General features: G+C 38.1%; 1 protein-coding gene across 1 annotated transcript in view; it reads right to left on the bottom strand.

Moving 5' to 3' along the window:
- The window catches only part of LOC140230439 (insulin-like peptide receptor), a 174,853-nt gene extending 152,744 nt beyond the window's left edge, over window positions 1-22,109 (bottom strand). Inside the window, exon 1 of the mRNA XM_072310593.1 lies at window positions 22,044-22,109. The gene's annotated coding sequence lies outside the window, so the exon portion shown is untranslated. The remainder of the gene's footprint in view (window positions 1-22,043) is intronic.
- Window positions 22,110-27,724: the final 5,615 nt, after the last annotated feature.

Here is a 27,724-nt window from a genome sequence, read left to right on the forward strand (position 1 = left end):
TTCTAATGATTGCTTTACAAAGGGAAAGGCTTATAGTTGCTTAATTAGCAACAATTTAAAAGAATTTTTTTTTTTTTTGCAATAGTTTGAATACACAAACAGATGAATTGTGAGGTGATGGGAACATTACTGTACCTTATCCAATTTGCATACACAGGTAGTTGTGCACACTTTATACACTGTATTGTGAGATCATGTGCAACACAAAGATCTAATAATTTTCATATTTTCAAGCTTACTGAATTTTTTTGCATTCTTTTTGTTTGATTTTCACCCCTTTACCTGAAGTTAAATCAAATGAAAAGGGGATTGACTTTCACCTAAACATACATTCTCTTGTTATAAACTGGATAATATAATTATGTTGTATGTATGTCTAAAAAGTTTAAACGCACAATGCAAGGTGCCAAAAGCATGGAGAATGATTCTCGACACTTCTTTTACTCTCTTAAATACCAGATCTTCGTTTTTTTCATCATCTCTATTTCTTCCTCCTCTCTTCTCTTCCTCATCTCTGTCTTTCTATCGCCAAGTTAAATCAAATATTGAAAACAAGAAAGACTGTGCTGGGTGGGAAAAGTGGGTCAGTGCCTGTGCTAAAGGTCACCGTTGTTTGCATGCTGTTGGCAGAGAGGATGGCTTCGTCGTCGCACGCTGCACGAGGGAGAGGGATGCCAGACAAAGCAGCCAACGAAAGAGACTGTAACAGCACACACACCAGTGTGGACGGCGTTACTCAGGGAGACGGGATGCTCTCTCTCTCTGTAGGAGCAGTCTTCAGTTGGAAGAGGAAGAGGAGAAGGTTGTATGTGTATGTATGCATGTCTGTGTGTGTGTGTGTGTGTGTGTGTGTGTATTGTGCAAGTGCAACCGCGCAGGAGATGCCTGCATGAGTGGCACTAATGGCATAGCATGTGCAGATCCCCGCGGCGTCGCGACGACGTGTTTGCGTGGACTGCATGACTCAGGAAGACAGGATGCGATGCTTTCGTTACAGGAGAAGTGTGAATACATTTATGGCATACTATCATACAATGTACATCACAATGCACATTTCATCCCCCCCCCCCATCCTAACTTTCTATTTTCTCTCAATCTGTATACTCTCTTGATAATTGAGTGTCCTAAAAAAACCAAAAAAACAAAATGACAAAGAAATTAATAAAATCACAAGATCGAGTCACAGTGTTCCAATCATTTTTTTTTTCTTTCCACATCTGACATCAACATCAACTTGATATTTCATTCATTGCACAAATTCACAAAAAACCTAGCTTGTGGTACAGCCTATTCAAAGCATATTGGATATCCCTATGTATGCATTGCAGCTATACAGGAAAAACTACAGAAAAGTGTTGTATCAGAGAAAGTTATATCTCCAAATAACATTCAAATAATGAAACAGGGAAAAATGCCCTTTTTTAATACAATTTTCACTCTAATCTTATAATAAAATGAATACACACAGTGTCTCTACTTAGCTGCATCAAATATTTTTTAATGCACAGTTTTGTTTCATTTTTTTTTTTTTATTAAAGTACTGTCTATTTCCCATTTTATTTCAAACTGCCATAAAGTTTGAAATGATGTTTTGTATGAATGTGACTGGAAGAGACTAGAGGTGTATAAAGTACCAGCCTGTGAATTGTATTGACATTTTCAACCTCTCTGACCTTTTCCTGAGAAGGGCAGAAGAAAAAGGAAAGTGCAGACGTATGATGGAAACTGAGCCCTCCCGTTGAAACTTAGCAGCACAAATTACAAATGCAGATCTTGGCAAGTCCATATGCATCCCCATTGATAAGAGCAAAATGTTCACGTTCAGTCCCCTCTTGAAATGAATTCTCATTCAACCACATGTTCGGATGAATCATTTATCACACTGAAATTTGAGTCTGTATGTCTGGCTTGCATGAATTTATCCTCAGGACAGAGAAAAGACCACAAAAAAAAAAGCAATAAATTCCTTCTTCTTCAATATGTCAGTACGACTGATGCATAGTCAATCGTCCCTACAGAAATCCAGATTTCAAAGTGACACGTTTGCTTTGTGTGATTTGTTTTTCTCTGGTACTGATGTACACGGGAATTCATTCCAATTGAAACATCATTATCAACACAATGAAACAAAAACACTTGATCTGAGTGCCGCTGGACAAGCATCACTAGAAAATTTGAATACAACTCTACCAACTCCACGAATATCAGTATGTATAAATCAGTATAAATATAGTATGTCATCTGTACTCTGAAATTCATCAGGCACACTAGAATGAGCCTATTGAATTCTAAATGTTTTCCACAAAGGGTGTGACAGACTTCACACTTTATACTTTCACACCCCCATATATTGTATTATTATGTGCACATGTGTACGTGCTTGGGCATTACAAAGTCAATAGTGCACACACATTATGAGGGAAATGTGTAAATTATGTGAAAACTGTGATTGGGCCCACTTGCTACTCAGCTTTTAATACACAACACTAAGTGTGGACACACCAGTATACAACAAATTTGTTTGGCATGATGACAGAGCTTTAAAGCCAAAGGACCAAAGCAGGGATGTGTATCATTGAGCCTAGGCTCCCATCTTCCTTCATGGATTGTGTGATGTAAATAGTTTTTGGATTTATTACCATGGGGTGGGGGGGGGGGGTGTGCAGGGCAGTAAATTAAGAATTTGTGCTTGTATACACAAAGACAAAGGCTTCAAAAAAAAAAAAAGACCTAGATGACAATCAATGCATGATGCAGGGGTTAAAACACAAGTGAGTACCTTTTAGAAATGTCGAAACAGACCAGCACTAAGATGTGGTCACAGTAAATTATGGCACTCTTTTGACAAATCACAAATGCAGTCTCAGCTGAAATTTCTAGACCTTGGTTCAACTGCTGTTCTGAATGATTCCCAATGTACAAGGATCCAAATTGTCCCTTATGCCCCAGTCACATATAAACACGGATGCTCAAGGATCTACACGGTGATCCGGGGATATCCGGGGAGATCCGGGATTTTGGTATGACTGTACACACGGTACCAACACGGCAGCTACACAGATAGTGTAAGGCCGGAAGAGCGCGGCGTCTACACGGATCAACACGGCAGCTACACGGCAGCCACACGGACCACCCCGGATTGCTCTGCCAACACGGCAATCCCTGGATGACGCCGGATGTTTTTGACCTCCAAAAGTTGCCGTGTTGGCCTCCCGGCGTCAACACGGATCTCTCCCCGGATCAGATCCGGGGTGGTCCGGGGTGATCCGGGATGTCTATGTGACTGGGGCATTAGCCGATATGATCTACAACATCGCCTAACGCGGGGTACAACACTTGTACTATTGTTCCCTGGGTTACGGCATTGTTTAGCACCATCTTGTGTTTTTAAGATGAAGGGTACACCTACACACTGCTATCCTGGCTACCAAATCCTAGCAATCTGCAATAATGAGCCCAATGCCAAAATATCCCTGTTATGACGTGTTCACCATATGAACAATAATAATAAAACATACTATAACTCTGGACAGTAATTCAAAAGGACATTATTTTAATCTACAAACTCAGCCCATATTTTTTTTTTTTTTTTCGTCTGCGGATTGATAATGCATTGCACTGCCGTACAAATTGTAGTTGCACTGTTGGATCTGTAGTAAGTGTGATGCTATTCTTGATACCAAACTGATTTCAACAGGATTGAACCTTGTGGTGAAACTTTAAAGGGTGTGTACAGTTCTGGTTGAAGTGAGTATTTAGCTTTTAATGTTTTGCGAGATAGTCAGAAACCACTCCATGAGATATCAAAGAGCATGCAATTCTTAAGGGGTATCAAAAGTTTATTTGATAAAAATCAATTTTGAAATTGCAGAGATATCCAAAAACAAGGTAAAACAAAGAGATCCTAATAAAAGGCGTGGCCTGTCGTCTTTCATTATTATCACTTTTTTGGATATCTCAGCCATTTGAAAACCAATTTTCATCAAATAAATGTTGAATCCTTCTTAAAATTACATGCTCTTTCATATTTCATAAGAGATTTCTCCTTATCTCACTTATTAATGTTATAAACCTGAATCCCCACCTCAACCAGTACTGTATAGTCCCTTTATTCCACAAAATGTATTATGGAACCAGAAAAATAGCAAAATGAATCCCTGCCAAATGACATATTGAAGATTGCAGTAACAAAATGTCCACTAGGAATGAAGTCCCTACCTCATGCTATCCCCCTCATAGTTTGCCAGGTCATCTGGATTCTCTATCAGCACAGATCTAGCTAGCTCTGAACCAGAACTTGTGACTGGCTGTTATATTTGTCCATCACACAGGCTGTGATGGTGGAACCATGCCACCATGCATATACTCAGCCACAGGTACACTGTATGACCCAGGGCCTATTCTCAATATGAAATCTTGGTGGCATTCACAAGATTACTTTTTCTTCTTTTTTCTTTCTTTTTCTTTGTTGTTGTCAATTCATGCTGCAGTGAGAGACTATAATATTCCAAAAATTGCAAGCTTTAGCCAGCATAACATGCATATCATATCTACAATTGACTTGGTAGTCTGTTGCATGCAACTGTGGCTTTAACAGCCTTCACTGGCATCTACATGTGTGGCTGTTCTGAGGATACAAACACTGAGTGGATGTCATGTGATAACAGATTTTTTTTTTTTTTTTTTTTTTTTGCATTGGGCATTCTAATAGCAATTTCTCACAGCAAACTTCATGTGCAAAGTAAAAAATATGGCACTCTGATGTGCATGATGCCACTTTGCTAGTGATGATCTGGTTGGCAATTTGTACAGTACAGCTATCAACTTTCATTCTTCCATGAAAATATTGTGATTTTTGTGTGAAAGGCCCTCCAGTCAAGGAGGGAGAAGGGGTGAAAGTTGATTCGCTAGAGCAAGGATCTAAGAGGAGAAGTTAACAAGCAAACAAACAAAGCTGATGGGGGTTATGAACCCACCTTTATAGTGTGCAGGCTCCTCTTTGTGGTTTCTGCCTTTCCCATTTATGTCTCAATCCATGAATATATAAATCAAAATTCTTTTTCGACTGTGGCTAAGCAGTGCAAACATTGACACACAGAGGGGTCCATTGTTATCATACATGTACTGTATTCCCCACACATATACCACAGTGGGACAGGCCAAGACAATGCCATCAAAGTCACATCATGTTAAAAGACATTCATGATTCATCAGATCACGTCCCCTCCCCTCCACCGGAAGATCATTTTCGGGAAGGTCAAAATGGGGGGGGGGGGACAAAAAGTCATGTACAAATTGTACAAGAGACACACTATCATTTTTCTTTCCTTTGTGTTTGTTGGTTTGTTTCTAATATAATTTTTTGATTGAGTAAAATGACATAATTTCCATAATTATGTTACAGTCACTGCTCACTGGCACTAGACTTGCAAAAGCAATGAACACGTGGTGAATTTCACATGGTTATCTGAAATGTAATGGGACAGGTTTTCTTAAAACCCTGTACATGGCCCGAGTGATGCATTCTCCTCTCAAACCTTGTTGATAAAGTCAATATTAACCAAACCTCATAAAACTGACAGAGATAGTCCGTATATCATGATACTATATCCACATCAACCTTGAGTCTGCAAATGCTGTTGGTGGCTATTGTTTATTTTTGTGTGTTTTCATTTTTACCAGCTTACACGTATATACAACTTTCACATCAACATAAGGCTGAGATACACTTCCTCGAAGACTACTTTCACGCCACATAACCACTCCTAGTATATCTTTTTCTCATCTTTTTTTTTTTTTTTGGGGGGGGGGGGGTGGGGGTCATTTGCCAAGCAGATCAGTGACCGAATACTGTGGTTGTGTGTGTCTTTTACAAGTCTGCCATATCCCAATCCAATGGGACTGGCTGAGAGGAGAACCCCTCTTAATGGAATTGCCACATCGAATGTTGCTTCTGAATTTCTTCATCATCTGGATGCAGACTGCACTGATTGAATGGGCAAATAAAAATTCACTGTTGAACAAGCCTGTTGAATGTATGTATGGGGCTGGACTACAAAAGTCCCATTTGGGCTGGTGGGATGAACACTGTACCTTCTGTGATGCCCTCAATTAGCATGGTTCAATCTTGCAAGTTTTGTGTCATCATCCATATCAATCATCTTTTAATATACACCTTCTTGTTTTGTGCTTGTAGTACGTTAATAACTCATCACAAATTTCTCTGAATAAATTCTCTGAATAGCATATTTGAGAAGCATATAAATGAAGAAAAAGCAAAGTATCATATATGATAGATGAAAGGCATGTAAGCAGTGCCCCATTTTATGGTACCCATGATTAACAATGTTTCTTCATTTTGTCTAATCTTACCCAAACTTTACAGACCTGTTGGATTATGTTTCACTGCAATCATGAAATATCAGGGTCAACATCAGCTACATATGTAAGTGGCAATAAGGCCCCCCCCCCCAAGAAAAAATAATAATAATAAAATATAAATGAATAAAAAATAGAAATAATAATAAAATATAAATAAATAAAACAAAATAAATCAACCAAGACAAAACAAAAAACAATGAAAATAATGACTTGCCCCTGATTGGAAGATTGATATTCATGGAGAGTCAACACCAAACTACAATTGTGTACCCACAGAAAGAAACAATTTCAATCAACTGCTGATTCTCTTTCAGAGCCCTGGATATCTGGGCACTCATCACTCACTGGGATTCACAATAGGTAACAACAGAAAGCCTTACAATGCTCCCAAGGCCTATAAAAACCCAATAATTTCTCAGCCACCAGCCAGGGGCAGGGCTTACTGAACGGGTAGGTGGTGAGGCTCTGTTTAGAAGCTGTCTCATTTTACACCAAATGTCACTTGTATAATATGAATATGCCTGGCTGTTATGAATGACAAAACAAAAAGAAAAAGAAAAGAAAAAGAAATGCAGCACCTACATGTATAGCTCAAGCATTAATAAAATGACACATGAACTAATTTTTTTCATATTTTCTCAAGTTACTATCAATCTACAATAAAAGCTGTTGTTTTCATGAAAATTTCATTTTTATGAACTTTGGGAGGGTTTCATTTTCATGAATTTCACACCAATTTAACAGCATACAAAAATATCAGAACTACACAGGCATATACTCTGTGAGGCATCTCAGTGATTAAATACACATGTAGATTTACACAATGTTGCACTACTTTAAACAGTCTAGTATATAAGATAATGATATTGCAATATGTTAAACAGTCAAGATATAAAATAATGATATTGTAATATGTTTGAACAGCCTTGGTGTATAATAATGATATTGCAATATATTAAACATTGTTTACTTCCAAGATCTCTACAACTCGACCAAGACTTTGCAAATAAGGGCTACTGCATTTACTAAGTTTGATTTAGGGCCTACTCACAACTTTTTTGAAATTACAGATGTCTCAACTTTATTACTGAAGGTTACATATAGCGTTGAGAAGTTTAAATTCAGTTACATGAGATGTTTAAGTATATACTAGATAACCCTGAAGAAAAATCAAAATAAATCACCAGCTATTAGAATGAGCACTAACTCATATCCAACGCAATCTTTTAGTGACAGTTGTTCCATATTTTGCAAACTCTCCAGTTAAAATTTAAATCTTAATAATCTAGCTCCCTCTTTGTACATTAGGCCTATATTGTAGCTAAAACATCATACAATGTACTTTGACTACTACCGTATACTGAACTACACCGTTGTACGAAATATTTTCTTTTCTAAAGTGGGGAGGAGGAAAAAGAAAGGAAAAAACAGGAAAGCTGGTTTGTCAGTCAAAAATATATGCAGGCATGTGTTTTTTGTTTTGGTGTGTGTGTGTGTGTGTGTGTGTGTGTGTGTACATAAAGAGGTGAAATACTGGTTAAACCAACAATTACGAAAATTCAACCTAGGGCCCTGTGAATTTCTATGTACCTTGCAGCGGAGTTGAATGATTGCCCATTTAAGTGGCAGGTAGGTACATATTACACATTTCTGCTACGCATAATTAATCACTCTTTGCACCGTAAACGGACCCGCCAAATCAGGCATGCACGGCAGAAAAAGGATATAAGAGGCCGGTACACGGTGAGGATTTTCTGAATTGGTTAAAGTTCAACCCCCTTTTCAACTGCCGTGAAAAGATCCGGCTGCGAGCAATCGGGTAAAATATTGACAGCCCAAAGTACCCGCTTGCTAACCAATTAACTTTGACTGATTAGACTGTTTACAGCCTCATAAATCATGCTAGAGGTTGGAGGCATGCAACAAACTCAAGTCATGCATCTCAGTAAAGAACTACATCATTGAAAATTATGTACACACCCCACATACATGTACTATGTACACCATACTTTCATAATACATTGTACAACAAGCACACATGTTCCCCCAATATCCACAGATGGTTGCACAGTGTCTGTGATGGTGTAAGACTTAAATGTTTTTAACCTTATTGGATCATTCACAAATATGAAAATTCATTCAGCCAGGATTCCCAAGTTTGCGAGGCATGAAGACCCATCAAATCAATGCAAACAAATGTGATGTGTGTGTGAACATGTGGTTGTTGTATATCATGTGAGTAAGTGTGTAGTGCTCCATTTTTCAATTGTGTTATGCAAATTGTATACTCTGGATATCTGTACTACTGCCTGTGATTAGTGTGAAGTCAGTTGACAATTAAACACTTTATTTCACTCTATGTGCTATATACAGTAGGTATTTCCAACTGTTGTAAATACATTGTCTTACTGTTATTAGTTTTTAACTATTAAACACCTATGGTGATTGATTGTAGTCACATGCAGTACAAATGCCTCACAGGGATTGGAAATGGGAGAAAAATCACACAATATCTTAATTTTGTCACACAGATTTTGAGAATAGTCAGGAAGATATGATATTACACTTCACTTAAAATATTAATGTCTGTGCCTGGAGAGAATTTGTACTCAAACACTCCAAGGACCTTGAGACAAAGTGTTACAAAGAATTTGATATTTTGCAGTTATTAGAGCACAAATTGAAGTTGTGCGAGAGCAGAAAACTATTCTTTTGAGTGAGTGCATTTACACTTTAAGTGAGTTGTTTGTTTTTGCTTTATTTTGTTTTTTGTGGGTATGAAATTTTTCTGTCAAGATGCAAATGAATGTGGTATCCTCAATTAATTGGGCAAGCTACTGCACTGGGCAAATAAATTTCTAGCTTCTGCCACGAGATTGCAGCACAATTCGCATGAAGGGTTGAAATGGGACCATATTCAGACCTTGGAAACATCGATGCCATTCACTCAGTGCCGTGGGACTTGATTCCCCACAGGAATTGCATCCCAGCACAAAAGCTGGAATCACTGCGAACTGGGTGAGTGTGTGTGTGTGTACACAGAAGATAGGTTGCCCCAGATCACTTGCTATGCCCCAAAGCATGCCCTTGACCTTGGATTTCAAGGGGGGAGAAAAGATAATGATATCTCAGTCTGTATGGGAAACCCTGCCCGAGGACACCCTCATGACCTCATGAGAAACCAGCTCTCTTCTACAACCCTATCTCCCACCCTTTCCACCTTACTTTTTATTTAATTCATTTTTTTTCTTCAAGGAGTACTGATAGTATAGTTGGTAAAACATTGTGAAAAGGGTTTCACTTCAATGCCCATGGATGCATGCGGGACTTTGAAAAAAAAAAACAAAGACGATTTCTCAGAAAGAAAGAGGCAAGTCCATTGAGAAGATAATAATAGTGTGTTCAAAAGGCACTGGCTACAAATTATTCAATCCTTAGACCTGCAGACACACGCATAATGCAGCATTCACCCTGATCATTTACTGTATACAGTGAGAGTCTAATGAATGTTAGACAGTGCCTACACACAGGAGGGAAACTTGACAGGAATGAATCTAGACAATCCTGTCCATGGTATCTACAGTTTGATTTTATGCACTCTCATGAATGTGGCTGTGATTTAATTCCTTGATATTTTTTTCCCTATTCATTTCCTTTTTGCATGCAAGTTTTCTTAACACTGGTATAAAAATATTCCAAGAAAGGAAAAAAAAAACATGAACCAAGAACAATGAACCAAGAAAAAAACCATGTATTCTGTCTGAAAGTAAGTTAGTAAAGAAAGATATTTTTGTGAATTGCCACTGGCATTCAATGCATATAAATATATATAGGCCTACACTTTGTAATGCAATTTAGTGTAGACAAGAACTATCGCGTGATTTTGATTTCACAAATCTTGGCTCTCGCAAAAGTTGCGAAATTAAAATGCACATGAACATTTCTGGTTTTACAGTGTAACTGACTCCATGTTACTACAAGGAGAAGACAGCACTTCAACAGTGATTATTGAACTGATGCTGAGACTATTTCAATCACTTGCTCTTTTCTTTAACATTTACAATTGTAAAGTAGCATGCTACACATCTCAGATAAGCTTAGTCACCTTTACGCTCAGCGCAAACATGAAAATGGTAAATCACGACCCACAAATGACCAGGGATTTTTTTTCCCCTGGTCCGTTTAAATCCTCGTTAGTCACTCTTGTTTGGTCACTCAAAATACACCCTTACAACATGGAGGGGAGGAAAAATTTGCATCATGCAAATAATGTTAGGTCTGGCCCTGACGTTATTTGCAGGGTAAATAAGTCAGCTCTAATCCAAAGAGGGGATTAGATGTAGGAAACAAACACGCATCATATTTGATCACCGTGATTGACAAACAAGGTCGTGATGCCAACCCAAGAAATGCCTCAGCCGAAACTCTGGGCCAACATGATACAATACACCAATCATTGGTTGCCTTTTTTTTTTTCCACTGATGTCTGTGCCACATGACAGCTTTCTAGTCAAATTCTGAAATGCGTTCTTACATTTTGCACTGTACAATCCCGTCACTGAAGGTCGGTGACCACATTCATCAAAGCTCTAAGCAAGAGAACCTGTTGTAGGAAATACACACCCTGCATCTACTGGCAAGTCAGTAATATAAAGTCATGGTTAGGCTTCAAATTTGATGAGTCTGACTGCATATATATGGTTTAATACTAGCCATGTACCTTTCTAGCCAGCCATATAATTAAGAACGAGTTTACAGTCATTTTTGCTCATAACCTATCTACACTTGTGTATGCAAGAGGACCAAGATGGACATATGGACAAGGACATACAAAAGATCCATAATGGGGTACTCTGCAACCACAGACCCTTGAGGAACCAGATACACTGTAGTACTATCATTGCTCCTCAGTGACTTCCAATGTAGCAGCCTGACTACTGATCATTCAGTGCCCATTCTTTAAAGGGAAGATAAACCCCAAGAACAATGTGGATTGAGTGAAAGCAGCAACATTAGTAGAACACATCACTGAAAGTTTGAGGAAAATCGGACAATCGATGCAAAAGTTATGAATTTTTTAAGTTTTGGTGTTGGAACCGCTGGATGAGGAGACTACTAGAGGTTATGACATATGAGTGGACAACAATACCATGAAAATTACAAATTCCATCAACTTGATATTGACATATGTTAAGGGTAGCAATTATTCCCCCTGCTTTCTGAAAGCGGTTGGTCCACTGCTCTTTCATAATTCTAGAAAAGTGAATTTTTGTTGAATTTCCTTTATATTTTCTTTGTATTGTTGTCCACTCATACGTCATATCCTCTAGTAGTCTCCTCATCCAGCGGTTCCAACACCAAAACTTTAAAAATTCATAACTTTTGCATCGATTGTCCGATTTTCCTCAAACTTTCACTGATGTGTTCTACTAATGTTGCTGCTTTCACTCAATCCACATTGCTCTTTGGGTTTACCTTCCCTTTAACAGAACCGCAAATGCGCCACAAGTGCAGTCACATATTTCCTACAGGTAACCATCTCTGAGCTTGAGCAGCTTGAAGTGCCCATCCTCCACACTGCATGCAAATAGTATACCATGCGAGGAAACGAAATTAGGTGCAAAATACATTGCAAGCACCTTGGCTGTGAATCAGTATCCAGATTTTTCATGCACTCATTGCTCTATCTCTCTCATTTTCTCCTTCCCCTTCTCTCTCTCCCTCTCCCTCTATTTCTCTTTCAAGTCTCCTCTATCTTTTTTTTTTTCACTTTCTTTTTCTTCTTTTTTTTTTCTACCATCTCTCACTTTTGTGTGTTTCTTTTCTTCCTTTTCTCTTTCTGTTTTCCCCCACCATAATATGGGAAACTATCTGTTAACTTTTGCTCCTTCATGAAAGTGATAGTGATATTACAATTAAGTTCATTTCCTGTTTACATCAACAACAGAAAAACCCAATGCCTGATGCACGTACCACACGGGTCCACGCCTGGGCCATGTCAGGCGCCATCAGCACAAGATTATACCACCATGCACAGAGAGTACAGTATAAATGAAACAATAAACAGGTGTTAATCGATCGTAGCAAACATCCAAATTACCGGAATCAGCGTGTTATACCAGATTATTTTGACCTCCCACACTGATTTCACAAACATTTCCACTATTGTTTCCTCACTTTGGCCTCTCTCAGATATTTTTTTCAAAGCAGTTTACCAGCACTAAAAGCAGAGTATACGACAGACTTATGAACAAAAATTTTCTCCCACATACACCTGTACAACTTGTTAAACATACAATGCAAAGAAAACAAGTGACAGGCCAGTTCTAAGGTAATGCTGCATATAATGTATCTGATCTGTATTAACCCGTTGAAGACTAGTCCCACGTATGCTCGAGCAGGTGTCTATGGGAAATACATGTTGTAGCAAAATCAGCCCATCCTCAACAGGTTACTAATTACAATAAAACAATGTGGGGAAAAAAGGACTACATTTGCAAGCCTGGAATATGAACCTAAACTGCTCATGTGGAAAGTGGTAAACTGCACTACTACCTGACCTGAAACCAGCATATGGCAGTGATATGATAAGCTTTATTAAGAAAAACAAAATGGTTTGTATGGATCCCTGAAATATTCTCCTTTTTTCTCCTCTTGTCCACAAAATATTCCAGACTGGCTTCATCCTTTTTACTTTTACTTGGTCTATTATATAGATGAAAGATGGTTTTGTTTTTGTTTTTGTTTTGTGTGTGTGTTGTTGTTGTTGTTGTTGTTGTTTTGTTTTGTTGGGGTTTTTTTTACCTACAGAGAGCAATACTATCAGATTTGTGGTCTTATCTAGAGGAAATAAAAAGCATGAAAAACTACTTGCATTCAAAAACTGGTATGCACTGATATGAACAGAGATGTTGTTTACAGCAGATCGGGTTACCAAGCCATTTGTAACACAGGGCTCTGGAGGGGTAACTTGCATCCCTGGCCTACTGATTCAGAGAGAGGAGAATGAGTGTGATACCTCCTTGGGAGAATCAATGATTAAAGTGCGATGCAAATTCGTAGAGTTAACTCACACAAAAAGAATATAATGGGAAGTTTCATCAAACTAAGATATGAAATAACAAAGAAATGGAATTGGGCATTTCCAAGGTAAAAGGGTACATTTCAGGGTTGTGGACTGACAAAAATGTGACAATCCATGTAAGGGATGTTCACCACTAAGCTTAATGGTTTAAAACAGTGTTCAATAGAATTTAAGGGCTGTTATTATCTTTTCTCTGATCAATATCAGGCCATTCAGTTGAAAATTAAAAAAAGAAAATGAATACTTTTTAATTGAACTTCACATCTATACCTTCACCGTACTGTATGTACATATAAATGCATAATTGTATATTTATGTTTGCCAAAACCATCATATTTTTGGCATAAATCCCTGAAATGTACCCTTTTACCTTGGAAATACCAATTTCTAATATTAACGCATCTTTTAAATATGGGGCAAATGAAGATTTTAAAAATGATTTTATTCAGGTCTACTTTGGGTGAAACCTCTTCCACTCTGGCCAACTTCTACGCACAGAATTTTAAATATGTGGATTTGCACTTTAAGAAATACTGCCATCATTTTTTCTTTTTCTTTTTCTTTTTTTTTTTTTTTTTTGCACAGGTGTGTTTCTCTCAATACAGTGAAATATCTGTATGTATTGTGTAGGACCTACATACTGTAGATTCTACTGAAAGTGAGTTTCAAGAGTGGTTTTGTTCACAGGGTGAATATTGTATCCTTCTTTCCTCAGAAGATGAACAGATTTTTACTCACAGTCACTCATAAGGCTTCAGGCACTGATTCAAAGAGAATGCTCACTTTACTCAGGGTCTAACTTTCTGTGACACTACATGAGGAACATGAGAATCTACCCGACTACGGTAGACACTGGCTTGTATAAAGAGTGAAACTCAAACAAGTGAAGTCTGCCTTGCATTCAACACTGTGATTTACATGTACAATAGCATTCACTGCTTTGGAACACAAACTTTCTCGATTAGTTTGCAATGAGGAGGCCAGACTGAGTGTTGTCTACTGATGTGACTGTATCAGAGCTTTTGTTTTATTTTCTTACATTCCTCCATATCCTACAACTGGTTGCTTTGGATTTTTTTTCCCGTACATTTCACAGTTGTTATTTCTCTAAATATAAAGCTAGTGTACATTAACACCCAATTCCCTCTCCTTTATGGGGATCGGGTTCTTAAAATACCTCAGGTCTTTAGTAAGCATCATAAATCCAAATGAAGAGTTCACCGCTGCCTGTACATACATGTAGCCCAATTGATTCTATTCACCACATACAGAAGGTACAATTTGATCTGATGGAAGGATGGAAGGCGGTCCTTGGGATCTGGTTCCCTTTAATCTAGCACAATTTAACTCAATCACTACTTGTGCTTTGTCGCTCTGTTTTTTTACTGTCAGTTCTGTTGGGAGTGGGGGAGGAATTACTGAGTATTGGGAAAAGCCTAGTTTTGAAACCCTGAGAATACAAAGAACTCGAGACTTCGGTCTGACATATCAGAGACAGCAGTAAATAGGAGACCCATTGAAGGAAAGGAATCTCAGATTTCATGTCTCCTTATGTTCAAATGCCACCAAAGCGATTTGATGTCATCTCAAACCGCTTTGTGGCATTATTTCAGTTACACAGGTATACAGAATAACTTTCCTCTGCACTCCCCTTCTCTTTCTTTCCTCTCTAGTCTTCTTGGAAGATTGTCCTTTTTAAAAGTGAAATAGTTTAGCGGTGCTGAGTACAGCAAGAATTCCTTTTACTTACAAAGACCTACAGATCTTCTCTCTCATTCCTTTTTTTTTTCCCCTGGACATCTTATTCTTCTTTATAATCTTGTAGTACCTGGTGAAAACCAGCCAGCGTAGAAAGTTACATGGACACAAACAAAAGGTGGGCGCACAAAGCTTGAACATTTACAGCGCCGTGCCAAACAAGCCCTCCACAATGGGACTTAGCACTCGGCTGCATTTCAAAGGATGGGAAATTTGTTTTGCCCCGTGTGAAGTAGTCGTGGGGTACCACCTTAGCGCTAGCTGGTGGCGGCAGACAAATCTCGTCGCTGCACTCGGAAAGAAAAGATCCGGAGAATGCGGCACAGCTAGAGCGATGATGCAAGACATGGGAGGGTGAATCCCATGGTTATTACAGGCATAAACAGAAGGGAGCATTCAGGATTATTCACACAGGCATCACTTGTTGTGCACCTCCAATGTCATCGAAGCGTTTAACTTGCTCTCTGCAAAAAATAACCTACATAAGTTCAAGGTGCTTTCCTTCTATCTTCCCACTGATATCAATGTACATTCATGTAAAAACAATGACACAAATTTTGACATGCACTTACAGTGACCCTCCCAAATGTCGTCGTATGACAAAAACATGCTCTTATGCTTTGATTATTACAAAAATTATCAAAAATTTACTTTAAAAAAAAATGATTTTGCATAAACTCTGTAGAAACCAAGTTTCTGGCTCAAATGTGTTTGCAATTTCAGTTTTTCAGCATTCAAAAAAATTATTTTTTAACCCCATAATCAAAACAGCTTTGCATTTATCAACTGCCAAAAACTCCCTGAAAGTTGTTTGGAAACCTTAATTCTGCACCAGAAGTGAGTTGCTAAACACGTCCACAGCTGTATAATTTATGTGCATACCAAGGTATAACTGCAAATTTCACGTTCAGATGAAGCTCAAACCAGCCTTCCACTGAAGCACTGACAGATTATGGGCCAAAATTTCAAATTTGCCATCGATGTACAATATACACTTTTTGTAGACCGCTGCTGCCGATGACAGATTGAATGTTATTGTTACTTGTAGTCACTACAGTTAAAACAGAAAAGTGAAAAAAAAAAATGTAAATAATTAGTTATCCTGTCCTATTATTGGTGTACAAAATACAGGCCAGCTCTATGAAATGGGACCAAAAGTTTAGATGCTAATTCACCCATCTTTGCAGAGACTGCATTTTTAAGTTGGAAGACGATTAAATTACCATATGTCTACAGTACAATATGACTTACAGCTGTACTATACAAGCAGGGAGGTGGGCTTCCCACCTCCCTGGTACAAGACATGATCACTTCCGGCAACAACAAGCTTATGCTTGAGACGTTCATGACAATATCTAGGCATGCAAATAAGAACTACATCATGTATTACCTTTTAGTTACCGTACCACACAAGCACACAAGCACACAAGCAGACCTGGGACACTTCGCCATAGTTAATCTGTTAGTAAACTCGAACCAATAACAATCAAGTCAAAGGTCATTTGATCTCTCTGCCACGTGATATGATCAGCTTTGGGTTGTAAACACAACAGACTGTTACTGCTACAGTTGTACAAGCCTGTGGGCACATAATACTCAAATGACTTGCAAACATATGATACCATCTTCAGATAGAGTTCATTGAGAATTGGGCTGGTAAAAATACTTTAAAAAAAAAACAAAAACAAAACAAAAAAAAACAAAAAAAAAAACATTGCTAACATTTTCTAGAGTACATTTCACTTCAGCTCTCTCTTATCCAGATGCATCCAAGCAGTGAAGTCAGGGGAAAAAAGTGATTTCAAACATAATCAAAACTCTGAAAAAACTCACTCTATTTTCCTATGATATTCCCTGCAGAAACATATATTATGAATTTTACAGTAAAATGTATCAATTGATGACTACGATTTTAACTTGGCTAGCATAAATTACATGTACACTACTGTTGTGTGTGTTAACACTGGTCACTTCCTACTGTGCGTAGCTACAATTTCGAATTTTTACCACTGGGTCAGCAGCCTACAGTATTGTACAAGTGTACTTGTACTCATACAAACGTGTATCTTGATAGGCATACATGTATGGGTACACAAACATTATTTCTCCCATATCCGGCCAATTCACTTATTGGGACAGGTGCCGGTCCCAATGTGGTCAGATGACAGAGGTCGGACTGTACAGGGGTATGTTTGATACAGACAGATCCTTAATAGAATGTACACTCTGCACAATGATGTACAATGCAAAGTTTCTGTCATGACATTCACTCTTTCTTCAGTACCCAGCCAAATCAGTCTATCACCACCCCCCCCCCTTTCACACACACATACGTACACACATACACACAGACACACACAAAGATGAAATGGCTTTGCATCTTCACAATTTATTCTTATTCTGAGGCAGAATCTGCAACTGGCTGGAGTGGAGAGAGAGCAACACACTCTGAATTATGGCTCTAATGGACCCTCACCGTAAGAAGCCGCTTTAATACGAACTTCTCCCCTGTGGCAACAGGAATATGACCTCAGATGTTGATTTTACGCCAGCTCCCCCTATGGCTGGGGTCAAAGGTAATTCCGAGTGGTTTCCCCCAGCCTGTCATGTGCCCTAAACTGTCCGAAGCACTTCAAATATGAAGCTCTGGAAAATTCCAGCATTCCTGGCGTGACAACTGTGATTGCAGTTGGTAGCAAAGTCGGTGCAGCAGTACAAAACCCAACCATGTCGAGCCAGCCTCACCCTTCATCACACTGCATTGCACTACCATCCCATCAGGCATGACCAAAATAGAGAAAGGCATGGCTGGGGTGGATATTTCCATGATGTTTGTACCGGTCCTCAAGTGTGTAAAGGCACCAGAAAAGGGACAAAAATTGTATAATCAGATCTCTTATTAAAGTTAAGAATGCGATCTGCATTATACACATACCATGTGCATGTTTGTAGGTCTGTGTGTTCAACGGCCACTGCAAGCTACACTGCAACAGAAAGTCAAAACAATCGTACATCTAAAGCACTCTGCATCAGTGAAATGATGGCCAAATGTTCACACACACAGCGCTGCACTCGAACATTTTATCTTGTGCCTCAGTTGATCCCTACCAAAGTGATATTTATCAACAGTTATAGACCTTCTTCCGTTAAAAAAGAGCATGACACTACTGTAGATATCACTGTAGTCAGACTCATTACAATTGCCCTTGTCCTTGAACCAGATTCCTTCAACTGTCTTTTCATAGTAGCCAATATAGAATTGCAGTTGTTTACTGCAGAGGTTGTAGATGTAACTTCCAAACATTTTTATACATTTTGTATATATTCTTATGAAATTTAGAAAATTCATCTACAATTTCACAAGGAACATGGTAATTTTGGTGTTATTTCCATAATATAAGTGGAAATTGTGATGTCAATAGTCAATAATAACAATTGATAATCATAACAAAATAATGTCCATTCAAAATTGCACAAGTAATGAAAACATAGCACTGTAGGGACTATACATATTGTACGTACGTATGCATGCAGAATCTGCTATTCACATGTAAACATTACCCTACTGCCACCTACATGGTCTACAAACTTTTCAAATGCTGATATTAATATTCAGATTAATTCTGAAATCACTCCCACTTTTTCACTTTTGATATAATTATATGTGGTCACATATATCCAGATCTGTAGAGTATGACAGCAGTTTTTAGGATGCCTGCAGGGTGAAATTACCGTTATTACTCTTTCTAAAGCCTCATTGTCCTCAAAAACTGTAACTAAATCCTTTTGCTATTGTGCAGGGGGAAAAAGAAATAAGCCACGTCCTTTCCGAGTGCTTTTACAAACGAAGACAAAGTTAACTGTACTTAAAAGAGAGAGAGAGAGAGAGAGAGCTCTTGAATATCATTCAATCATCTGCAGGAAAAGGGGAAAAAAGCACCCACCTCAGCAGTATAATTGGGGGGGGGGGGGGAATAGAAAAGAGCATTTTTTGACAGAAGAACTTACCAGTAAAGTCAACACAATGATGTCAGACTGAGAACATACTATCATGTATGAGAATAGCAAAGATCAAGGATCACTCATGGAAGCGCCTGGGATCAGGGCATCTCAACTCTCAATGGTGCTGCTAAACACCCATTGTGGCTCATTGTTACTCAGCGGAGTAGCAGCGGACAAAGCGCTGCCATTCATGGAAGTTTCAGGCTTGCTGAACACCACTTCTCAAGGTTAATGACTTGTAACTACTGGAAATACCAGACTCCCCTTTTCTACTACCCCCCCCCCCCCACACACACACACACAAACACACACTCCCAAGAATTTAACCAGAAATATTGTTTTTGGTCCATTTGTTCTATTGATCACAGTTCATGAAAACAAAGGAAGACTCTGAATGGTGGCTTTATCTGCCTTTGGCCTGTTGTAATACAATTTTTGTTCTGACATTGCAATTCTGATAATAACTTTTCTGTACAAACATGGCTTGTTATAATATTTGAATTTAATATCAAGGAGAACCCCAGAATCTCTTCTTCCAGCTGAGAACACTGCTATGCACGCTGTGCACACACATGCATCAGCTGAAACAGGGACCAGGGCAATGTTGGAAGAGCCAAGCACTGAAGGGAGTGACCCAGTGACCCCAGGAATGTAATTTGGGCAAAATTTATCAACACAGCACCCAGGCAAAGAATGGCGAGGTCCATGGGTGAGCTAACCCCTGAACCACAACCACACAAACATGAAAGAGCAAGTGTAAGTGTGGTGTTCATGCATTCTTCTACAGTCATCAGATAGAATTACAGGCACAAGGACTAGGCCAATTCCTATTACTACAATGACTGACAAGTGATTATGTTGACTGTCAAAGCAATGAAAATTATACATTGTACTAGTATGTACATTGACTTGATGTGACAATCTCCAAAGATATCTTGGGGTTGGTAGGCCCTAGTAGTGCTGTTCATGTACTGTAGATTCTTACTTTCTCATATCTTCATTTAATCAAAAGGGATACACTCAGTGTACAATGAATAACAAATGGTGAGAGTAGTTTTTCATCCTATTTACAAAATGGGAGGTGAAGTATCCTTTAAGTGAGTAACTACCACGTATGTACTGTATGTACATATGTATGTGTATGGATAATCTTTAAACAATGATTTAGAGGTCCTATTAAATGGTAGGACCATGTCTTCCTCCCTTGGATTGATCGAGCACTGAAAATGACTTCACTTTGAAAAAGATGTCATTCACTGTACCGCCTATGTCATGTGAATGAAGATTTAGATATTATGTGACACAAAAAGACAAAACTTCTAAACTCCCCTTACAATTTAAGTTGTCCATGTACATTGTACATGTATAAGACCATTTCAAAGTTTAAAGAAATAAAAGAAACACTTGATTAGTTGTTGGAGTTCAGGAGTATCATTAATTCTTTTTGCTTTTGGAATACTTTGCCTACTCTGTAACTACAAGATGTATACTCCATGAATAATGTACCGATCTTTCTTTCTTTTTTTAAGACAAATTTTGTTCTATGAGGAAAACAAGTTTCACTAAGAAAAAAAAAAGTAAGTCGGAAATATATATTGTAATTCAACAAAACATAATAATTTTCCAAAGTGTCAAAGTCATTTCAAAGAGGATTTTCTGTTTCAGCGATTAATGTTTGTGCATACACTATGTCTTTCTATTGTTTGATGCATGTGTATTGATCATTCATTATGGTACTTTGCTAAGATTATCTATGCAGTATCATATGGGAATCCTATCTCATTGTGAATGTATACAGTGTATTTAAGGCACATCCAAATATACAGAAAGAATCTACACCTCCAAATCAAAGTTAAAACTGCACGTGCCATGATTTTCATATTTAAATATCATACCCACGATATAAATGAATGGATTTATTTCTAATTAATGGAAAAGAAATGATTACTACATGAAGTACAAATCAATTCATAATGATTTGGCTTGGAACACTTTTGTTTCACTTTCACTTGAATTGTTTGAAAACATGTAGACCTATACAGCTATGTACGTGTAAACATTGACTCTACTCATGTAAATGTTGAGTGGCTATGAAAAAAAAAAAATTATGTACAAGCCATGAATTTATAAACTTACACTGAAATTCACAAAATATAGATTTACCATTGTATGTGTGTCAAACATTATATATATCACAATATCTTGGTTTCAACTCTACACACATTTGTTCTCTGATCTCCTGTCTGACTGTAGACAGCTCTTTATGAGAAACTGTGACAGACAGACTACCTTGATCAGGTTTTGAATGAAGTCAAGTGTTAACTGCATTTCATTCATGAAAGATCAGATCAACTGGTATAACGTGGCGATGAAATATCAAACACAAAATACCAACATTAATCAAATAGGTCAATCTCATTTAGAAATAAATAACCTACATGTAGATGTTGTCTAGAGGTCTAATGGTATTTAATACACTGAAGAAACCGTGCGATCGGGAACACTAAATTGACTTTATATTGATGTTAACACGAAGGCCCCTACCAAAAGTAGTTAGATGTTGAGGTTCTTCAGTTTGACACAAAATGATTGTGAGAGACAGTTTTTGTTTTGTTTTTTAACAATTAGAACTAGTGCACTTGACTTTTTTGAATAATTGGGACCAAGAATATAATTTGTTCAGAAGAGGAATAGTAAACCTCACTATTGTATGAAACAATTGTTACAAGAAGAAACACTATTCAAAATAAAATCTGTCAAAGTTTCACAAAGGAAAGCAGGTCGAAAGAGCGCGAGAAATTCCAGCATCAGCGCTTACCGACTTCTGATGAACACGTTACACACGCCGGTGAGAAAACTAGTCCCAAGAACAATAGAAGCGAAAGAACAGATGTTCTCCGCATCCCAAGTTCATCCATCGTTGGTCTGCTTCTCTGCAACGCTCGTATCAATGGCAAAATAGCGGTGAATATCCCTTGCAAGAACAAAAGTGGAGGAGAATACAAAAGATCCCCCAAAGTACTAATGAAACGTTATATATCCAAGTTAGGTTTTCGTCAAAAGTACGAACCGTAGATAAAACTCAAGTCAAATTTGTGTCGTGCATGCTCTGATGTTCGTGGCTTTCCTCTGGCAAAAGCAAGCTTGCTCCAACAGCAGTTTATACACCAGCTGGCCAGGGGAGCGCTCAAGCATTCTTCCCGGTTTCCGCTGCGGAGAGCGGGGTTTGTGGTAGTACTCGTGCGTATCACCCGACCAGATTTGTGCTCAGCAGCATCACTCCAGTGATTTGTAACTCGGAATCTCCTCGAGCATTTACATCAAATAAGTACGAGTGTCTTCAAATGATAAATGCACAACGTTGGTTTGTGGCGAGTACAAGCACAGAGAATTTTGTATTCCAAAATCAACGATTGAATCGATGAGTAACTGAAAATCCTGAAGTCTGTCTAGCAACGCAGATGTAGCACGTTCAGGCATTTGTGGCTTGCTAGGATCCCATCAGCTAGCAATTCTCGAATGTGTACTGTACAGTTAGCTCGCATCGCTCTCATCATGCAGCTGCCGCGCCGGAGTTGCGAGTGTATGTGTGTGTGTGTTTGTGTGTGTGTGCCATCGGTGCACGTTTACGGAGTGGCTAACCTCCTTTTGAAAAGATGTATTTGTCGTAAACAACTTCGCCGTGCGGCGCTAACTGTGCAAGCGTATAAAACACACAGAAAATACGAAAACAACACACCACCTGCCCCCATTGGATGGGTCGCCCATCGCTCCGCTAAAACAACCACGAACCAAAACGAGTGGGCATAACGCGTGTTTTCGCTGACGATTTTCTCATCAGGTAATGATAATCATTTGAAGGTTTGCTCAGCCCCTTTTCTCTTGAACTTCTCGTTCCCCCCCCCCTTTTTTGTCAGTGAACGTAATGATAACCGGATGTCAAATTGTCATAAAACTCTTCGTTATATTGAATGAGACATTCAGATTCATTCAAAGTGGATGAAATGAACAAGGCAATGCAGTCAGTGTGTGTAGACGATAGCAAAAGTATCAGTGCACCACTCATTCATACGATCCCTTTGCTATTAAAGAGAAAGGAAGAAAAGGGAATAATGTCAATGTTGTTGGCGATATCATCAACTTTTACCGCGTCCGGTTTGTCCTGTTAAATGCCGCCATGAGAATCAAAATGATTGACGCCATTCTTCCCCCTTACTTATTCACGTATTGTAGACCCATTTTTCATTTTTAAAGCTGTATTTTTTTCTGAGATATGTTGATAAATCGGACAATGAATGCAAGTGGCGTGCGAGTGATATTGGCAGCAATCCGATGACTCACATCGATCGGAAGGATGCCATAATATGAGTCGTACAAAATAATTATCATGTGAGTTTTCTTGAAAGAATGAAAATCGAAATACCCTGATCCCGTGACATACACTTCAATAGGCCTACGTCAGAAGCTTGTCGTTTTATTACATTATAAAGTTCTTTGGTATCTAGGCCTATTGAAAACGGACGGAGGGTGTAAGAACTATTCAAATTCAATTCGAATAAAATTTTACTTCTAATATAACACGTTTTGGTTGTCGAAAACTAGACGTACAAAGTATTACAATAATATTATACATGAAACTTATAATTGTTTTTAAAAAAATGTGTTATGAGTGATTCCAGTTGGCTTAGTGCACAAGTGGGCCAGGGCACCATTTTTCCAATGTTTTTATTTTTCCTACTTTAATTCATTGTTCTTCTTTTTTGAGAGTACATATGGGTCAAAAGGGATTTTACCAGTATTTGATTTGATTTGATTTGATTTGATTTATAACATATCGCACAGGGATTCAAGCTATGAGACAGTCAAGATTTTAACTCAAAGTGACGATATCGAGATTTAGTAACACTTTGCTTTTCAGCTGGCCATGAATAATCAGTTAATTAATTTATTTATATCTTATAACTAGCGTGTGGCCTAGGGGGCCCCTCCTAACATGATGAAGTAGCGATGGGAAAAAGTGCAGAACAAACTGAATTAATAAAGTGTATTTCAGGGATGAAGAGCGCATGCAGAGCAGTTCCATTGATCAAAATGTATCTTCATCCCCATGCCCCCCCCCCCCCCCACTTTATAAGCAGCCCCTAGCTGCTTACATCCATGGTAGGTCGCTGCAAACTTAGGACTTAGGATAAATTATTATGTAAAACCACGGTACCTCATAACTATCCCGAACTATCCTGAGCTTGCTTTCTATAATGTAGCTGCGCTTCCAAACCCTTCATTCCAGTGCCGAAGGAGACTAAAGACATTTATATTGATAATACTGATGATTACATGGCTTTATATGCGATTATTGTTAGTGTTTACGAAGATTCGTTAAACCGAAAATGAAACAAGGTTCGTTATTCCGAAAGTTTGTTCATTCGAAAACGAAATAAGGTTAGTCGTATAATTCAGAAGGCTCGTACGAATTTGTAGATATACCTTTTCAGTTTCGGGTTAATAAGCCTTCGGAATATAACGAACCTTATAAATAGGCCCGATCTCATTTTCGGATTTTTTGTTTTCGGATCAACGAATCTTTGGAATAAGAACTTTTGGAATAATGAACTGTCTAACCGAATACTGGTATATGAGGGGCCTATAATAATATAGTATACGATACTGATACCTCCATCTTTATACGCATCCGAGATATACACTCTGGTAGTCATATCGCAGATCTCTTTAAGAAATCATAAATAACAATCACGCCAATGTATCGTATACATAATACATCCCATCTCACAATATATATAATTATGTATACGTTTCCAATATTGAAAATGATTTCTATCTTCTGAAGACGAAATGATACCTTTTTAGAAATCATCTTGAATAAAAATGCTTTCCAGATCGTCTGATAAAGCGAGACAAGGTTTGACGTAATTCGATATCAATGTCATCTTTGGGCGAAAAATTGGTGAAGCTCTTGAGCGCGCCATTAAGGCGAATTTTGTATTTGTTTTGTGTTTTATTTTGTTCTTTTTAACTCATTTCACTGTTTAAAAGAAAGCACTTTAATCCTCATCACATCTAATAAGGATAGTTGACATGAAAATGTCCCTTTCCAGCAATCAATTACTTAGCAATGTTCCATTCAATATTCTATATCTTTATAATGTTCCATTTTTAATAATAAACAATATTCTATTTATTGTCATGCACTATAGATGATAGTTGAAATTATGGATTCAGAGGTGGCAGCATGAATAGTACTATTTTCTATCACCGATTAATCCACAATTTCACTATTGTGTCATGAACAATGCATGACATATTTTAATAATGTTTATATCCCCAACGGGTAAAACAAAAATACTCAATTGTTAAAATAAAATATTTACATAGTTCCAACGCAGAAAATCAGTGAACAGGAAATCAGTGCACGCGATTTTATGCACATGCAGTGGTCGATGAGGCCGATGTATCCCATCGCTCTTTACGCATCATTACGCTTAGATAGATGAAAAGAAATGAAGATTGATAGCATGATATGTAATTATTCACGGTATAGTGCACTATTCCACGAATATTACGTCACGGCATAATATCACTAGCTCATTTGTTTGTTTGTTTGTTTGTTTTTTCTCCATAGGCATTTGTCTTCAACATCTTCAACATCATACAAAGCAATATGTTTGGTCACAATCCTGAGATTGTATAATAAGTTTAAGAGTGTAATAATTATTACGCCCTGTAAAAGAATCTAGTGAAAATGTTCACTCCTGGCATGGATAAATCAGGAGTGAATAACAGGGAAGATTGAGTTTAGAGGGAAATTGGAGTGAATTTTGAGTGAAAATGTTTATATTCACTAATTTTGGAGTGACCTATAAGGCATCACTCCAAAATCTTCCAGTGATCCCTGAGGTCACTAAAAAAAACGAATGAAAATGAACAATTTCATTCAAAATTCACTCCGATTTCACTCAAAACTCACTCTTCCTTGTTATTCACTCCTTCAAGAGTGAACATTTGCATTCGATTGTTTTTTTTAGAGAGTACGGTGTTTTCTTCAATTTTCATGTTAAACTTAGCCTTTAACCCTTTCTGTGCCAGGGACTTTGAACAGTATGTATTGACCGATTCGGGTTCGTTGAGGGCAGCAGACATTTTACGACACAGTACAGGGCGCAGCCAGTGTGGGTGTATCAGCCGACCCCCCCCCCCCCCCCTGCTCTCCCCCCCACCCCGGGGCAACATGTTTACACGCACTTGTATCAAAGGTTCGCGCACTAAGCAAGCATTCGCGCACTCAGTACGAGACGCCTATTGGCTAAAGCAGTTTTTCATTCTGCGCGCGTGCTAATGTAGGGGGAGGGGTGGGGGAGTGCGGAGGGGGGGGGGGGGGGTCGGCTGATATACCCACTATGGCTGCGCCCATGCCAAAAATACACATAGCGCGTCACAGAACCGGTCAATACATAACTTTATCATGCAATGTGGTTTTCTGTTCCATTTGGCACAACAAAAAAAAACAAACAAACAAAATGTGATGTGTTTTCTTGACTTTAAACTGCGAGTAAAGAGGTCTGTGAATATGCATTTGAGAATTTATCATTCTTTTGTTCTGTGTGGTCATTGTTGTTGTAGTTGTTATGTGGCTGCGTGCTAACAGGTCAAATCAATACACTATGATAATAAGACAGAAAGATTCACCAAAATTAATAATAAATGAGATACGACTTAAATAGATATCCAGGGATCTATGTAGTGTTACTCCACAGTTTGACTCATTATATTTTCATTTGATTTCCAACAAAGCGCAATTACAGTATAACCTTTAATAACCTTTGGCTATTTTTGAGATTTTCTTTTTCTTGACGATGGCCTTTGTGTTGCTGAACATTTTACATCACAGTGAGTGTAATATGTCCATTTTCAGAACGAAAAACTAAATTTTGCCATGAAACAGCCACCCCCTCGTAGATGCTGCTCCCAGATTCTTTCTTTTTGTGTTTTCTCTCAAGTTTTTCTCCTCTTGGTTTCAACCTTCTCCTTGTCATTGTTCCCAGTTTTATTAGATAAAAAGGATTATAACATTTATGTACTTTTTGCTTCCTCTCTTTCTCCAATATTGTTTACTTCCACCTCTCGTTATCACCTTATATGCAACGTCTGACCTTTCTTCTTTTACATCTTCTTAATACTCTCATATACTAGTAGCCGTTATTATAAAAACAGTGATTTACATATTACAGTATACCCACTTCAATATACTTGCTATATAGCTACTCAAGTAATTCCAAAAGTAATGGCTTTTCAATTACGTATGATATAGAGCGTAATGCTATCTTGTTTTCGTGAATCTCGACGGCGGATGACACCCTTGGCATGAGGAGTCTAGGCAATGAATGTTTATACGTTTCATAGCTTTCAGCACTGTATTATTGGTATATTTTCATTACTTCAGAAACAATTCGCTCCCAAAAACATTCAGTATTGAGATTTCAAGGA

The sequence above is a fragment of the Diadema setosum genome, chromosome 7, assembly GCF_964275005.1.
Source record: "Diadema setosum chromosome 7, eeDiaSeto1, whole genome shotgun sequence".
Taxonomy (NCBI): domain Eukaryota; kingdom Metazoa; phylum Echinodermata; class Echinoidea; order Diadematoida; family Diadematidae; genus Diadema; species Diadema setosum.